Source organism: Mercenaria mercenaria, chromosome 11 (genome assembly GCF_021730395.1).
Source record: "Mercenaria mercenaria strain notata chromosome 11, MADL_Memer_1, whole genome shotgun sequence".
Classification (NCBI taxonomy): domain Eukaryota; kingdom Metazoa; phylum Mollusca; class Bivalvia; order Venerida; family Veneridae; genus Mercenaria; species Mercenaria mercenaria.
This window is the reverse complement of record NC_069371.1, coordinates 67,077,035-67,094,585: the sequence shown is the minus strand read 5'-3', so window position 1 is coordinate 67,094,585 and position 17,551 is coordinate 67,077,035. Positions and strand designations below refer to the sequence as shown.

Here is a 17,551-nt window from a genome sequence, read left to right as displayed (position 1 = left end):
TGCGATTCTTCAAGATTCAATATTTTAGGATTTAATTGATTACATTTAGTTTGTACACTGATACATGAGCAATAATATATAATATATATATATATATATATATATTATATATATATATATATATATATATATATATATTTTATATATATATATATATATATATATATATATATATATATATATTCCATTCTAACACGGTTATAAATGATACATGACATACAATAATCAGAGGACAACAAGATTTTAAATATTCTAAACTATCTGGAAAAAGAAATTAAAAAACAATAATAACATTCTTCCTTAGTAACAATTTCACGAGATGAATCACTCTTAAAATCATGCATTATTAATATGTAAATGAGGCAGATTTGAATGGCAGTTCCTGATCAAATTTTGCGAGTTACAGCAATCGTAGATTTCGCTGGTTGGTTTAATTTTCTGTTGCTTGCTGTCGATCTTTTATCGTTGTAAAATATCTTATTTTTTGTCATTTTGTATATAAAGAGAGTGTGGTATATCTATGACTGTTTCGTATATCAAAATAAGCCGAACTTGCACATTACAGGGGATAATATAAATTGTGTAGCATAGTGTGTTATTTGTGGATTAAAAGTTGAAGCAGATTTTGGACTTAAATTGAGTTAACCACACTTTGGTGAGTATTTTATCATTTGTTTTCATTTACGCATCGGCAAAGCTAAATTTGCCAAATTGTACATTTTCACCAACGTATGTTTGTATATTTGAAAGAACAAATACCGAAATACTTGTTTTTGTAAACTTGAAGGAAAAAATGCATTTATCATTTCTGTGAATTCTCACGCATTCTGCATAATGTGATAATCACGAAACACCGGTACACTTCGGGAAGAATAGTCAGATTTCATCAGTAGCCTGTTCCGTTATTATCGTCTTGGTTTAACCTGTTTCGCCATCACACAGGTGTGTATCCAAGTCTATTTCACGATACAAAGGCCATGTACCCTGCAAGCACACTTTTGGATGAAACGGGTGTTTCGTGGACCTTGAAAAATCAATCTCACAAGAGTCTGCTACGGAATCCTGTTTCCGCCATCGACTTTTCGAGCAGACAGGTATACGAAAATTTTAAGATTTGAAGCATCTAATTTCAACTTTTCGCGCTAAAAAAATAACGCGAAAAGTCGAAAACTTGAAGTTTTTAACACGACAATTGTCGTGCAAACGTCAACTTCCCTTTCCAGAATCAAGCGCGAAAAGTAAAAATTTAAAAGCCTTTCCTTCAACTTCTAGCGCAAAGATGTCCCGCGAAAAGTAGAAATCTTGAAGATTTTGACACGAAAATTGTCGAGCAAACATCAACTTGCCAACCAATAATCTAGCGCAAAATGTTGAAATAAAGTGGCCTTTCTTCAAATTTTCGACCAAGACTTTGGGCGATATTTTCGCTTAAATTTCGACTTTTCTTTCTAGGAATAACTAACTAACCCTAACCCGTACTCTAATCCTAAACTAAGTAACCCTAACCTTAACCCTAGAACGAAAAGTCGAAATTTAATATCGCGAAATTATCGGACAAAGAACTGGCACGAAAAGTAGAAGTTAAGACTTAAAATCTATACTTTTGCTCTACAAATTCTGTCGATAAGTTGACATTTGCACGACAATTGTCGCGTTACAAACTTCGACTTTTCAGCTATTCGAGGACGTATCTTAGCACGAGAAGTTGAAATATGTTCGAACAGCTGACGTTTGCACGACAATTATCGGGTCAAAAACTTCAAGATTTCGACTTTTCGCGGTAAATTTATAGCACGAAAAGTTGAAATAAGTTGCTTAATTTCAGGTTTTCGAGTGTCTGTCTAGTCGAAAAATCGATGGCGGAAACAGGATTCCGTGGTCTGCTGCTTTTTCAAGCACTCTGTAGTTTTGACAGTTCAACTTTTACGTTCTGTTTGCAACTCATGCATTTATTTAATGTATAAATGTAATTTTTTCCTGGCTTGCAATGCCTTGAAAACTATTTAAATTATATATATACTCAGCGTCACTGAAAAGTTACCACCTGATATATACCTCTTTACTATTTTATATAATATCGACGTCACTTTCTCATAGCCTGTGCGCGGTCTATTACTCATAGAACCTGTCTGATCATGCCTCCTTACCCATTTCATGACTGTCAGGTGAGAACAGCACATACGACGTGCAATTGCGCGACTTGATTCGGCGTCAACCATGCAAATGGCCTGATGGCGTTGATCGTGCCTTAAACGTGGCATTCTTAGCAAGGATATTCTGGGTTTTTTAACGTATTCCTTTTAGTCTGTCGACTGACTTTCAAGTGCGATGAATGATTTGCGATAGAAAATTCGTATATGTCGACATTGCTGTAAAAAGTCATTTTGCACGTGCAGCCCGTGCCTCAAATGGAGTTAATCGAATTTGACAAATCTTTACACCAGTCATGTCTCAGCTGCGTCAAAAATGTAGTCGTGTTATGCTTTTAACACAGTCTAATGCGATTTTTAAAATATAAGGGCCATTTCAGTGACGCTGAGAATATTTTTATTTAAACAACATGAACAATGCATTCTGAACATGATGAAAAGAAGTTTTTTTTTTTTTCTTTGCATTTTCTCGCTCGAAATAGTCTATGGCAGTTGGATATATTAAACATGAATGGTGATATACGTGATAGGATGCTATTAAGAACGAATGACTCATTCAAAAGAAATCAGTCAAAGCGACAACTAAATTTTGAAATGAACATTAGGGTGATTTAATAGGATAACTATAATACCAGATTTATAGAAAATGTGTTGTTGATGTTAGTAGTTCTATTTGGCACAGGAGTACATAACATGGCAATTTAAAACAAATGACAAATTGATGTATTAATAATAATACACGCGTGAACTAGATAAAAATAGTCATTACAAAATGTTTGATGTCACAACATTAACCTAAAAGTACAATTAAAATTGCTGCGGTTGTAGTTCTGTGTAAAATCTTTACGTTATTCTAAATCATTCTTGACACAAACTTATAAATAAGGAAGTGAATATTTATTCCTGTTCCTTCATATAAGGCCGTCTCGACAATGATAAGAATTTTTTACTAGAAGCACAACGAAAAAGAACAACGCTTCAGGGTACCATGGGAGGTTTTAACTTGCATTCTGCGCGACCTATTTGCAAGCGGAGTGTTAGCTATTGAAATATCAAACACAAAAAGACTCCTTCTAGATGAAAGTTGTTAAATGTTTTAATGGTACATGTATATGCGTTTAGACATGGATTAAAGTTACTGTTTGTGAGAAAAAGTCTCGATCTCTTCCAAAAAAAATAAATAAATAAATAACAGAATTGTGCTTTTCAATATCTATGCATAAAACGGAAGGAAATACTGGATGTCTTTTGTTTTATCTACCTGGACAAACACAGCAATACAAAAGGATAGTCTCATAATTGATGTCATTGTTATGATAATAACAATTAATATAATAGTTAACATTTCATTGACTAGCTTTAACACAAAGCTAACTATATATTAGATAACAGTAATATACTAGTCAATATTGGTGTGCTGGCACGTAAACCGCCACAGATAGAAGTTTACAACTATTAAAATGCCATGTTTTAGCAATATTTGGAAAATAAGAAAAAAAATGACTAGAGGGGATTAAAGGAAACCATATTATAGAAAGGTACAATTTAGTTATTAACAGTAACTAATCACTTCGTATCAATATTGATGAAAATATTTTAATTTATGTTTGACAACAGTATCAAATGATAACATAAATATCTATGCACCCACTTGTTACCATACTCGTAATATTTGATACCTTTAAACATTAAGTTTGCTCTGGGGCCTGTGACATAGCTAAAAAGCGACAACGGGCAAGGACATCGAACCACGCCTTATCGCTTTGTAGTCCGCGGAGTTGACAGAAATCAGTCACCATAAAACTCAAATGGTAATTGCCACGAATATTTTGAATGAGCATAGAAAATACAAATGATGAAATAGGATTCTAAGAAGTGGCTTCTGTGTATATTTCTTCTATTTCTTTTTTATATCGGAGTAGTTTTAATGTAAAATGGACAACACTGACTTGGTTACCAAACTCGAAATGCTTGATATTATGACCATTGTATAACCTATATGATATTTAAGATAAGTGTAACGTAACATTTAATGAAGGCAATATCTAGGTGAATTTGGAAATTTTCATATCTGTTAAAGCCAAACTACGTAGTTTTAGTTATGACTTTTTTGTTTAATTGACAGGTGAAAACATCGTAAATGAATTCCATTTATGAAACGATGCTTTTTCAATGTCGTGAATAGCGTCCATTCACTTCGCGTAATTATTGTTTATATTTCTGCGTAAGTATCTTAATATACAGATTTTCACAGTGATACACAAGAATTATCCTTATTTTTGTTGAAATGATTTCTTTATTTCTGAAGCGACTATTCCGCACAGTCAGTGATTATTTGATATTGTTAAAAGTAAAATAGATACAACAAAGGTGTATTTCTTAATATGAAATAATGGGGATCCATACAAATTTGAAAATTTATCGTAAACCCGTAGCCCGTTGTCATGTCACAGGGGACATTGCACAGTCCCCGCACGTATATTTTGTTAGAAGGCTGTGCTCTGATCGTGCAGGCAAAGCAAACTTTTTCAAAGACATGGTGCCCGTGAAAAGTCGTACGTAGTTTGTACACTTGTGAGAAATTTTCATGACCCTCGTTAAGCCGCCGCTTGATTGCTACTCGCTGCCAGTGCACTACCCGTGAAATCGTACTGATATTGAGCAATCATTGCACGACAACCCAACAGCGACAGCACCATTGCCGTGATGGGCAAAACAATGTTCAAGAAGTATTTAAACTTCTCGTTTTTCAGTGTGCGATTGGTAAACTAAAAGTAGAAAAATGTTTTTTACACAATACTCCTCATTACACACGGCGGACTATAATGGTCAAAAACGTCAAGGAGTCTGCACTCTCATCGTATCTTTTCCGCACAGCCTCTGTACGGAAGCCGTACAGGCGTTGTACGATTTCCTTTGGAGACTTGCGGAGACTGCCTGCACCGCAACTGCTCTGAAATTGCGCGATTTACGTATAGGTTCCGCACAGCATCCTAATGGATTTCCCCCGGTAGTCTCATGATAGCCTTACAAAATAATGACACGATGATCGTACGTAATGTGAACACATTCGCCGTAGCCCCATCTACGAGGCCCAAAAGCCCGCAGTGAAAACAATTTTATATTTTCCTTAATTGAATGTGTTCCTTCTATTTGACACTTTATTCAACGAGTACATGTTATTATGAAATACTAATGAGGAATCTATGATGAATGCATTACAAAGCCAAGCTTTAGCTAAAATGGCAAAACATGTCATTTTATAATCTTTCTTTATTTTAACACTTGAGGATATATATTTCTTTTCGTGTGGAACCTAACATCAGCCACGATTTAATATAATTTTAACTCTGCCGTACACGAGCTAAAAACATTTCAATCTTACATGTAAAACAAATACATTCTTTTTTATTCAATTCTTTTGAATATATACCTGTTTTATCGCCATAGAGTCATGAGCACAGGGAAGCCAAAAATCTTGACGTCACAATATTAATTTTGAAAAATGCTTTTATATATTTCCCGTAGGAGCTCGAGATCGACAATGCAGATTTTTCTACCTTATCCGATATTAATGTCATGCCGTTTCTGCTTACGGCCGTTATGAATATGATCCAAAGTTTCCCTAATTTCAACTTTTAAAGATTACTCAAAAACTAGGATATACTGGTTTCAATACGAAAAATCTGCGTTTCCTATCTCGAGCTCCGTTTGTTTTTCCCGTAAGAGATAAGGTTAAACTCTAAAAGAGTGAAAAATTTAAAATAATTATAAGACATTCGTTATTTTTTCACAATTACGATAAGAATCCGACACTGCAGAGATTGTCAATAAAAAAAATCACGAAACAGTAGTAAGAATGAGAATAAGTAGTTGCACATGAGAGGAGTTTGTTAATGAAATCATTTAGAATCTAACAATACTCTTAAATTTATATTTGTCGCACAAAAGGCACCCGGTAAGATGATTTTAATTTAAATTAGGTTTTGCTTCTTCATGTAACAAAAACAACACTTATTCAGCATTTAAACATATTCATTGATTCTAGTCCAAACAGGGTTAATATGTAGGGACACTGTTTGTACATATACTTTTGGACTAAGTTAAATACAGGTACAAAGAGAAGTTTTTCAATATTATTACATCCAGATTAGTCTAAAGACATTATTCCGAAATACAAAATGCTAACTGGAAAAACATGCTTCAAAAAGAAAACTAATTTTCGATACCCTTTCTCAGTCTATTCGCACAATATAGATTCAATAACTGATTCATGTTTTCGATGGACATCAGATTGTCAAATCTATTTAGAGTTAATTTAGAGTTTAAATACTTTCTTTGTGAACATTTACACAATTGGCATATAAGAAATATATGTAAATCATTTTCTATGTTATGGAGACGCAACATTTACATTCCCTATCATTTCGATCCATGTACATATATTTATCTATTTCTATTTTAAATATATGATGATAATCAAAATCTGCTAAGAGCAAAGCAAAATTTTCTGTTTTGTTTTCGTCTTTGTTGGGTTGAACGTCGCACCGGTACAATTATAGGTCATATTGCGAATTTAGAGGTTTGCTGGAAGAGGAAAACCGCACGTGAGGAGCATGTGGTTTGAAGCCAGTGGTATTAATCAATCGCGTGCAGAGGCCCCTTCGGAGTTTTCTATCTTCAGTAACATTTATAGATTAAAGGAATGTTAAAATCTGTTGTAAAACTCTGGAAATCTTGGAGCCATAATTATTTGTTTGTTTTAGTGTAAGATCGAGAATATTATTTCCCCTTGAAGAATAATGTTTTCACCGAGACAACATTATTTTCGGCGAGCAAATATATTTCATTGAGGGGCAGGTATCAAACCTAACGCAGTGTTCCACGAGTAGTAATCTACCGCCATAAGCTTTGTGTTTGTTCCAAACAAATATTTTGGTATATAAATATGACTTTATTGAAACATTCCTCAAATAAATATTCCAAATTATTTTTAATCTTTCGCATTTAAACAATTAGAATTGCATTATGTCTGTTTGAAACGGTGGGTTTATCTGGTAACAATCTATTGTTACATGGAATTGTTCTACTGAAAAGATGTTATCTTTGAACAAACGTCAGATGTAACAATGAGAATTGACAAAAATGTTGATATTATTGTAACAATGTGAATTGACAAAAATGGTGATATGATATCATTGATACAAAAAAAAAGATCATAATAATGTTTCATAAAAATCCTTGTCGATTTGGCCCGATGCCCGCGATAATTGAAAAACCACTACACCAAAGACAAAATAAGCTTTGAAATTAAATAAGATCAGTGTGTTGGAGATATAAATATATAAACTTTGAAAGATAAGAATGAAGCGTAGCTGTATAATAACGGGTAATTACATGGTAGAAGTGAGCTTCATGGCTACAATGGCAATCTAAATTTTAACGGCCGAAGACAAGCTTTATTTTTATTTTAAGGTTTTTATTTTAGCGCGTTTTAACCGACTGCAGTCATTATTGTCAGACGGTAACACTGAAGACGTATAATGCACCCCTCATCTTTAAAATATTAAAATATTGTTTTACAATGATCCTGCAAAAAAGTCAGTCAATGGGTTCGGATTTCCTAAGTGCTACACCTTCAAAGTATTCCCCCATTACCAAAACACATTTTTGTAACCTTTTTACCCAGTCTGACTAAAGTACATCTCCTATTACGCTACGCATAGGATCTGAGAACGACCTATCCATAGCCTCGTTCTGACGACCCTTTCGCTAGCCAATCAGAGCTTAACTTACAACATTTTGCAAAGCTACCTGTAGCCTTGACTTTTGATATTTACAATTCTTATGTCGTAATGTGTCAGGTAGCCGGTTAGCTCAAGCGGTAAGCCACTTGCTTTGTAAGCGAGGGGTCCCGGGTTCAAACCCTGGAATGACTGCATTTTTTCTTACTCTTTGACATTCGAACAAGTCGTCTGATTTGTTAAAATAAAATAGCAATACTGGAAATCCAAAATATACAGAAGACGTACTTGAATGCACTGGCACCAGACCAGAAAAGAAATGCAGAACATGTTATACCCTACCCCTAGGTATTCTATAAGAACCATGGTCATGAACGGGAAAGTGCACTAACCTAATTCAGTCGTACATTTCTCAACTAAAACATGCAGTTCGATGAATGGGCTCCTAGTATATTGAACAAGCGATAATTTATCTTCCATCGTTCACCAGTCACATTGTCTCAATAATGCATATTGCTGAGATTATCAACATGTTTTATGCTTTCGTCAACGTTACTGAAAAAAACTTGCTTGACCTTCCCTAATGAACGTCTAGAGGTCACGGCAGTGTGCACATGTTTGGCAAAACGTAAACAAACAAAAACAGAATTTAAAAACATCACAATTTGATACTAAAACTCAAATGATGAATAAAATTCATCTTGTATATGATCTTTAATTTGAAATCGTACATTGGTCTGCATCTGTTCTGTTTATTATATTCATTTTGCACATTTAGACTGCATTTTCACATTTTAACGAACACGTGTGGTAAAATGAGGATTGGCATACATTTGCACAACAGTCAATCAGAATGGTTTTGTAATCTAGAACGGAACTTCACCAGGGAAGTTCAAGCAAGTTTTTTGTGTAACGTTGAAATTACCATAAACTACGCGTTATTTTTCTAAGATAAAAAAATGTGACCGATACACAATGGAAGATAAATTACCACTTGTTTGATATACATAGTACACATTTAGCGCACTGCGTATTTTAGGTCTTAAATGCGCGATTGAAACGGGTTAATATATTTTCCTGTTCATGACCATGGTTCTTATAGAATACCTAGGAGTAGGGTATAACACGTACGGAGGCATTTTCTTTCTGATCTGGTGCCAGTGCGTAAATGGGTCGTTCTCAGATCTTCGTTTAGAAGATCAAGTACTTAAGTCAGATTGCTTTTTACCTAGCCGCGAAAAGCAAATAAATAATCTTCAATACAGGTGTGCTTCTTACAGGTAAACAACTTCTGACAGAAGTGTTTTAGTCAGCTGGGTTTAAGAAATGTCCGGAAGACGAAAACAATTACTGGAGGGAATTTTTAAGAAGCCATATTATAGAAAGGTACAATTTAGTTATTAAACTTAACATTTTATATCAGTATTGATTAAAGATATCTTTTGATATTTTATTGGACAGAGTAAATTCAAATGAAACCGTTCAAATGGTTAGAGCCATATAAAACGAAGATTTACATGTTCTATTCTCTATCAATATAAAGATCTACGCACCCATCTAGTTACCATAATGTTGGACACCTTAAACATTACCTATACGTTTGGAATTTATTCTTTGTATCACCATGAAAATATGTTTGTTTGTTTGTTTTTTAATCAGAGTATTGTTTATGTTAAAACAGGCTAAAAGAATATTTCTTCACTCACTTTGTTACGAAACTCGAAATGCTTCACACTCAAGATCATTGGATAACATAAAGGATATTTATGATAGCTCAGCATAACATTTAATGAAAACAAAATCTAATTCGATAAGTTTGACAACTTTCCCTATATGTTGAACGTTTAAAGCCCATTTGTGAAAGGATGATCCACTCAAGATCAGATGCATAAGTAACGAATACCGTTCATCCCCTTCGCGTTATTATTATTTATGCCTATCTATTTTAATTAGATCGCCACAGTGACTGAAAAGAATTATCCTTATTATGCCTCCCTGAGTGGCGAGGGAATACAGATGCGGATGCGTAAGTGCTTCCAAAACAAATTGCCTAGCTCAAAAAAGTATTTGATATACATTTTTGTAACTAATAAAATTGATGAAACCTTGCATATGTCTTTATCATGATATGAACTTGCGCACCTCCTTCAATTTCACTAGCTTTTTCCCCTATTTCTAATGCTGTGGTTCCTGAAATAGTTTGAAAAGCACATTTTTACCTTGTGGCGCGCCTTGCTCAAAATTATTTGATGTTATGCATGAAACCTTGAATGAGTCCTATCATGATGTGACCTTGCACACTTCTTGAGATTTTAGTGCTAATTTCAGATTTACAGCCTAAGAAATAGCCTAAATGGTAATGAATATTTTGTTTGTGATGCACATAGCTCAAACAGTATATGGCTTAAAATAATGAATCCCTTATATAAAATGTGGGCACATAACAATCACACTGCCCGTCCGTGTGTGCGTGCGTCCGTGTAAATTATTGTCCGGGCTGTCATTCACCAATCTTGGCATACATGTTCACCGTAATGAGAAGACCTTCCATGCGCAAGATCTAGACCTCTAGCTCCAATGTCAATGTCACAGTTATAGGTCATATGTTAACATAGTCAGTTTCGTGTCCAATCTATTATGCTGCTATTCATAAAGAGATTTTAAAATGATTTGGAATGAATGTTGACGATAATAAGACAATTTGTCATGCGTAAGAACTAGTCCCAAAGTCAAGGTAACGCTTAGAAGTCAAATATTAAGATGTGCCCGTTTTATTACTGCCATTCATCTAGGGATTTTGAAAACGTTTTGGCAAAATGTTCCCCACAATGGAGCAACATGTCACACACAAGATCCAGACCAGAAGTCAAACGTTAACATTGGTTCTTGTTTATTCGATAAGTCTGCCATTTACAAAGGAATTGAAAATAAATTGACACAAAATTTAATCATAATTTCTATAGAGGTGTGTTGCGCTTATGACCTATGTCTCTTGAGTCAAGGTCAAGGTCAAGGTCACATAATGATTAATCCCTAAACTTTTTGACATATTTTGTGCAGATAACTGTAGTATTCGTGGGAACGCTTCAGGGGAAATTGTCACTAATTGTGACAAATAACAGAGGCAGCTCTTGTTAACACTGACGTACACGAGCATTTACATTAGATCAAACACATTTGCTGTTTATCTTATTCTTCTATATATATATATATAAAACCTAGAACCGCTCAGAGTCACGCGCGCAGTGCAACATCAAGGGCAAAAACATGACACCACAGTGTTTATTTTGGAAAATAAAGCGTTCATAAATTTCCGTAAGGATTTTCTGATAAATCTATTTTCCCGATCTCGAGCTGCTGTCATAGTCATATTTCCATACAAAAGAAATTTAAACTGTCTGAAATGGTGAAAGTTTAAAATATAGAGAGGTTATTTGCTACTTTTCACAATTACGACAACTATCCGCCACTGTAAAAATGTCAATGTCACTAAAAATATGTGATTGAACAAGAATAAATCATTTGGAATCTACTCTTAATGTTTGCCGCATAAATAGTCAGCCTAAACCGAGTTGATTATATAGCAAGATTTTACATATAACTCATAGTTTTGGATTAAGTTAAATACAGATACTGAGAGAAGCTTTCCAATATAAAAGCATCCAGAACAGTTTAACGGTAAAAATGCTTCAACAATAAAACTAACTTTAAATATCTTGTCTCAGTTTATTCGAAAATTATATTCAATAATCTCTTCCTGCTTTCCGTAGACATCAGATTATCAAATCTATTGAGAGTGGGCCATCTGCAAAAATATGAGTTTAAAAGTTTTCTTCGTAATTCTTTATACAACAGGCATACAAGAAGTGGTATTCATTTTCAATTGTATCAAACATGCAAAATTTACATATTTTTTTTTTCATTTTTATCCGTGTTGTTATATCTATCTCTTTCGTTTTCAAAATCATGTGATGATAATATAAACCTGCTAAGAGCGATTGAAATTATCTCATTTGTTTTTATTTTTTGGTGGTTTAACGACGCACTGACAAAATCATAAGAAATTTTCAGCTTTGACGTTAGAGGAAGACCTTAGGTGCCCCTCCGCACATTATTTCATCACGTCAGGGCACCTGGGTAGTAACACCAGCTTTTCGTAACCCAGCTGGATGGTTTCTTGACATGAAGGATTCAACGCTCCGTGTCAGGCTCGAAACCACATCGGTAAGGGGCAAGTGGTTCAAAGTCAGCGACCTTCACCACTCAGCCATGGAGGTCCCTGCAAAATTCTATCTTCAATAACATTCAAAGATGTTTCAAGGTTGAAAGAATATTTAAATCTATTGTAAGACGCTGGAAATACTAGAACTCTAAGAAATGTTACATTTGACATTATTATTTTTCGTTTCAGTGTAAGATAAAGATATTTTTCCTTTCAAGAATAATGTTTTAACAGAGAGAACAATATTATAGGTGAGCATACATGACAAACATAAAAAGTAACGAAATATTCCTGAAGTGATACTGTCATAAGTGAAAATTAAAAATCTAGTTAGATAATTCAAACATATTTATATAATCCTTTAACATTTTAATATTGCTAGGTGTATGTTTCATATGTGTTAAAGTATTTATGGATATATATATACTTCAAACGAAGATACCAGTTTGAAACTATTTATAATTCACATATCTTCGCAATCAAATGTAGATCCGTATCAATGAAAATTGTATTCAGACTGTTTGAAGTATCGACACTCTATCGTTATATTTCAGTACTCGACTTAAAACGCAACTGGTTTTGATTCTTCACCTTTGTTAGTTTAATAGCGATTCCTTGTGAAATAACAGCCAAAACTAAAAATTAATATGTCATAGTATTTCATAAAAACCTGCATGTCGTATTGGCCCGATGCCCACGATAAATGAAATAACACTACATCATAAACAAAAAGCTATGAAATTAAATAGAATCGGAATGTTTAAAAGATAGAAAACATTTGAAACTTGACGAATGAAGCGTAACTTTATAATAACGGATCAGCTCATTGAAGAAGTGCGCCTTCTAGCTATAATGACAAACTACTTTCTTAACGGCCTCCAGTCATTTTCGTCAGAAGGCAACCTTGGGACCGTAGTTTAACTCTTCATATTGAAATGCTCTACCTTAACATTAAAAGTAACACAAACTCCTGAAAACTGTCATTACAGTTGCAGTTTAGATAACAACACTGGCAAAGTGTGTATAACTCGTACACCTTGGGTAATCAAAAAGTTCAGGTTTAATGACATCGACGTTATATATGAACGTCCCTATGGAGAGTAGACTTTTATAAAAACGCTTCTTATAGGGGAATACTTCAGTCTTTAAGCTTGTACAATTTTAACAGAAGTTTAGTGCAAATTAATTTAGAAACCAGCCCGCATAGCTCAGTAGGGAGGGCGTTTGTTTACGGATCGTGGGGTCGCGAGTTCGATCCCCGGGCGGGGCGTATGTTCTCCGTGACGATTTGATAAAAGACATTATGTCTGAAACCATTCGTACTCCACCTCTGATAATTAATGTGGGGAAGTTGCCAGTTACTTGCGGAGAACAGGTTTCTACGGAATCCAGGAACACTGGTTAGGTTAACTGCCCGCCGTTACATGACTGAAATACTGCTGAAAAAACGGCGTTAAACCGAAAACAAACAAACAAACAAATAATTTATCTCAAAAAGTAAGCTTATTAATTCCATTATCTTAAAAGTGGTTTTATTTGTAAAATTTGGAGAAAACAAGCGGTGTGCATGCTTTTCTACTACTATAACAGTGTTTATGAAGATACTATAATAGCGTTCAGTCTTTATGCTGTTCGTTACATATACATTTAACAAGGGGTTATTAAAACTGATTAGATACCACTTTCGTTTATATCATATAAATGCAATAACCGACATTAAGTAACATAAGAATTATTTCAGTAGTTGTAAGTGCAGATGAAAATATCCGGCTCGAGGTTATCTGTTTAGGAGGTATGCAAGAATGAATTAGGCACAAACGTGTATGTTAAATTTAGGCGTAAAAAATAAAATAAGTTTTTCATAGGATTTCCTTTTTAGTCAAAAATTCGTCATAATTGAAATTATTATGTATATGGTCATTGGACAAAGACATTGTGTCTAGTTTTTTTTATTTTCTTTGTAATCAAATTAGTTTTACATTTTCCTTTGTAATATATACTGTACATTTTGATTACACAAGTTTGATATAAATATTCATTATGATTGAATGGCAATTTTGTAACATATATTATTTAATAAATATTGGAGAAATAGTTAAAAATGTTTCGCTTTCGATCAGATACGAATAAGCAAGAATAAACACTTATCACGGAATGTAAAATAATGTACTAGTATAATAATCTGTTGTAGTTATTGCGTGATGAGCGAACTATAAAGGACTTGGATTTCGGATGCACATGGACGTAAAAATCAAAACAGACAGATGGCTTTGAGTGAAAAGGAGTTATACTGGCGCATTTATCTCCTACTCAGTGAAGGAGTGCCCCTTGTTTCAAAGCTCGTTATATCCCGAGAATTGGGCAGACATGGAAGTGACTTAGATTTTCTTTTGCTTCAAAGTAAAGACCAACTGAAAAAGACTCATCGTCTGAATGAATCAGAAATTGAAGTATTGTATCCTGCCGATGGAAACACAAACATAGACGAGTGGAACTCGAATATGTTCACAAGTGTAATTCTTACCCTATTTCGTACCTCCCTTCTACAAAATGAAAGAAAGCAAATACGAAATATTCACAGTATTTAAAAAGAACTGTGTACCAATCCAGACGAGTACGCGTTAGACGACGAGACATTTGACGACCATAAAACAACACTTAAGGATGCACTGTCATCTCTTGCCTTTGACGAAAAGGTAAAATCCGAAGTTGATGATTTGATCAATATGTATACCATCAGGCCATTGAATGCTGCAGATGTGCTACAACATATTGAAGACATCAATTTGTCTGAAGGGACACGACATCAATTGGAATTCTTTCTTCTTTCCCTTCCCCCTGCCATAGAAGACGATGATGATAGAACTAGCGTTGAGGTTTATGAAGACAAGTCCAATGATACTGGTACCTCCACAAACATCCTTGAAAAAAATAAACAAGAAGCGTCTTCGGTTCCCCCCAGCAAAGATTATGAAGGTAAGATTTTGGACTTATTGAATAATATGCAATACATTATGTCACAAATAAAGTAAAGTAACACAAGAAGTACTTTCACATTAACAGAGGGTTAAGAAAAAAGCGTTTATAGCGTTTTAATGACTGTAAAAGTAAGGATGCATTACATATCGAATTCATACCAAAAACAGATTAATAGCAACAACGACATAAGTAATTTAGACTTGAATATATATCCTGAATTCTGTATAAACGATTTGGCAAAGCATATTATATGTCAATAAATAGATAATTTGATATCGGCCCTGTTATTTGTCAGAATTTAGTCCTACTGGTCCGGGGCCGAATGAGAAATAACAGGGCCAATATCAGATCACTTATTTATTGGCAATTTTAAAAGATAACTACATGTACTTAAAGGATTTAAAATTTAAGTTATTGATTGTAACAATGGCGTCGTTGGATGTAACGTCGTACCAACAAAGTTATTGGTCATATGTCGACTTTCCAGCTTTTAACAGTGAAATAAGACCCCTGTCGCCTCTCCGTGAATTATTTCAGGCACGAGCGTGTACCTGGTAACACTATCGACCTCCAGCAAGCTAGCTTGGTGACTTCCTCACAATAACGAATGCTATGTCCCAAGCGAGGTTTCAAACGTCAGTCAGTGAGGGGCATGTGTTTTAAAGTTGGCGACAATAACTTTTTGGCCACGGAAGCCACCCCTCATGAATAATTATACTGTACACAAACGAAATGGATTATCATCCAATATTTGATAAAGCAGTTGTTACGATATCCGGGAGCTCTACAAAATACGTGGTACAATTGAAAAAAAAACGCGTTTAATAGCACATACAATGTAACATGTTTAAACTGATACAGCCAAGTATATCGTTTGTTTTTGTATGGAGTAAAGTTTACTGAATTTCAATTGTGTTTTAAGGGATTACTTAGGAAGAAAAATATTTGATGGTAAGTTCTGTGCATTTATCTTGTCGCAAACTTATACATGTATAGTATTACGTCTGGAAATAAAATAACAAATTTTAGTGCGCTTTATAATTAAATAGTTATTTTGATCCACTCTGCATTAAGGTTTTGTGCTTTAATCGACCAACAACATTAAGCATAAACATGTTACATTTATATATCATATATATAAATCACAGAAATGTAATCAAACATGTTAAAAAGATATTTGGAAGTAAACTTTCACAGAAACAACATTTAGCGGAAAAAAAATGGATTTTATTTTATTTTGTTTTGTTTTGTTAAATTAAACCTTACACCGACACAATTAAAGGGCATATACCAGTATCGACATTCCAGCATTTTCAAACAAGACCGGGCATGTGGATAGAACACCAACCCGACCACCTATAGCCTTAACTTTGCTCTTTATTTCGCACATAAGTAGAAACATTATCTTTTTCCTGGTGTTTCTGTTGTTCAGACAAGCTATATAGCGCCCCTAAGGTTCCATTGTTTGGTTGAAATATAGATTAAGAGCTTTCCCATTACAGATCACATGATTACAAAGGAAGACGAATATTTTCTTAGAGCTTCCATTTTAGTTCTGAAAGGAGGGCGATTGATGTCGAAAGAAACTTTGTACAAAGAACTACGAAAGACCGGGGAAAATCTTGATGTACTTTTAAAAAAAACATGAAAGAAAATTCAAGCGCAAATTTGTAAAGAAACAGAGGGAGAAATTGTTTCCATATGCTGGAGTAACCGACGTAGAATCATGGGACTTAGCCATGCTTACAACGGTGTCACTGTCTGTTTTTAAACAGTCACTTAGCGACGATGAGAAAAATGACTTAAAATCTATAAAGTTTATGAGGGATGAAATTTACCCTATGGAAATCACACGAAGTAATGTTACCTTACGATTTCAAAATATCAGTGAGATAAGACAGGAGAGGACTATAGGTTGACCCCCCGTCTGTCTGTCCGTCTGCAGGAAAATGATCCTCTGATTTAAAAACAACAAACAAAACTATTTCACCCGAAAGTATCCTGCGGATGAACGTATAAATAGAAAAGGATAACGAATATATTATCGGAAAAGTCGATTAAGTCCTTATTAGTAATTCAGAGTTAACTTCATGGTGAATCAGTCAACAAGATTCAAAAGCAGCACAAAATAGCTAATGGTTTAACCACGTTTCTCAATAATAAAATAAACATGTTATCGTTACAAATACAGCCGTCATGTTTACTGACTGTCAAGATTTACCGCTATTTCTCATGTTAGAAATAGTTTGCATTTGATAGTGATAACGCACACACGCCAGGAATATGTCCTTGCGGATTTGGTCGTTTTCATTGCTTTTTACAGTTCACAATTTATTAATCAAGTCAATGCTCATAAGGGCCTCTGACAACAATTGTAACAATAACAAGTCATAGTAACAAAATCAGATTGACATGTAAAACCTCGTTGCAGAAGTAACTGATGATGTGGAGGACGA

At 34.2% G+C, this 17,551-nt stretch overlaps 1 protein-coding gene across 5 annotated transcripts in view; it reads left to right on the top strand.

The window, feature by feature from the left end:
- The first annotated feature begins 226 nt into the window (after positions 1–226).
- LOC123530670 (uncharacterized) overlaps positions 227–17,551 on the top strand; it is a 30,623-nt gene continuing 13,298 nt past the window's right edge. The window contains exons 1-4 of one of the 5 annotated variants that reach the window (XM_053517630.1): positions 227–655; positions 9,175–9,280; positions 12,306–12,367; positions 14,308–15,092. The gene's annotated coding sequence lies outside the window, so the exon portion shown is untranslated. Of the gene's footprint in view, positions 656–3,599; positions 3,689–9,174; positions 9,281–12,305; positions 12,368–14,307; positions 15,093–17,551 lie in introns of those variants that run through there. The other 4 variants (XM_053517632.1, XM_053517631.1, XM_053517633.1 and 1 more) reach the window with 4 other exon arrangements.